We start from the raw sequence: 980 nt of genomic DNA, 5'->3' as shown, positions 1-980 counted from the left end.
CCTCCTCCATCTGGGTATCCAATGTCTTTGCTGTGATCTGAAGTTCCTACTGTGGCGACGCCTGAGATGTATTTAGGTAAGAATTGTTCTTACGTTTGGCTGGCAGTGAAAACTGAATGGGGTACATCTCATCACGCCAACTCATCGCGCCAACTCATCCCCGGCCCAATCATCCCGGCCCAAATCATCCTGGCCCAACTCATCCCGGCCCAACTCTATTCCGGCAGTGATTATGAAATTCCAGTAAATATTAAAAACACCTTTATTCAGAATCAAGTATGACTCTTTCATGACACTAAAAATAAATTAACACTGGGATCACTGTCTTTCAATAAAAAATCTTCCTTCTGGTTTGGCTCTGTTTCGTAGGTCGAATATTCATCAGGGATTGCTAAATGATTTAGGTCAACTGGATTTGGCGGAGAGGCACTAATCTGATTCCGTTTCCGACGAATAGTTTTCTTTAGAGCCGACGAATTCGGGAGTGATCCGAAATAGGATGCCCAGAACGGATGCATGAGCCAGCGTTAAATAGTGTTTTTTTGATACTGTATCAATCAAAATTTTGTTTATCGTGATGCTTTACGTAAGAGAATCCAACTGGAATTTTAGTTGGCATTCAGTTAACGTTTGTCCTTTGTTTTAAGGCTTTGGTGTGATACAGATTTCACAATCGTTCATGCGTAGTTACCCAGACATTCCGATCATGTTTCGGCTCGATTGTGGAAGTCCAACCTTCAAAAACCATGTCCATTATATATTATAAAAGACTTCAAACTTTGAAATAGTACAAATTCCTAACAGTGAAAATCTTAGGCCTATGTATCCCAAAGCTCACAGGTTAAAGGAATAATTAGATTATCGTTCACTATACCATACCGGATGAGTTCCAGCAAAATATAAGTTAAATGTGCAACCTCGGATAATTCGTCAATGCAGCTTGGTTAATTAATCCATTGCTATTCGTAAAGTTCCTTATA

The sequence above is a fragment of the Macrobrachium nipponense genome, chromosome 25 (genome assembly GCF_015104395.2).
Source record: "Macrobrachium nipponense isolate FS-2020 chromosome 25, ASM1510439v2, whole genome shotgun sequence".
NCBI lineage: Eukaryota > Metazoa > Arthropoda > Malacostraca > Decapoda > Palaemonidae > Macrobrachium > Macrobrachium nipponense.
The sequence above is the reverse complement of the archived record's forward strand: the minus strand, read 5'-3'. Positions refer to the sequence as shown.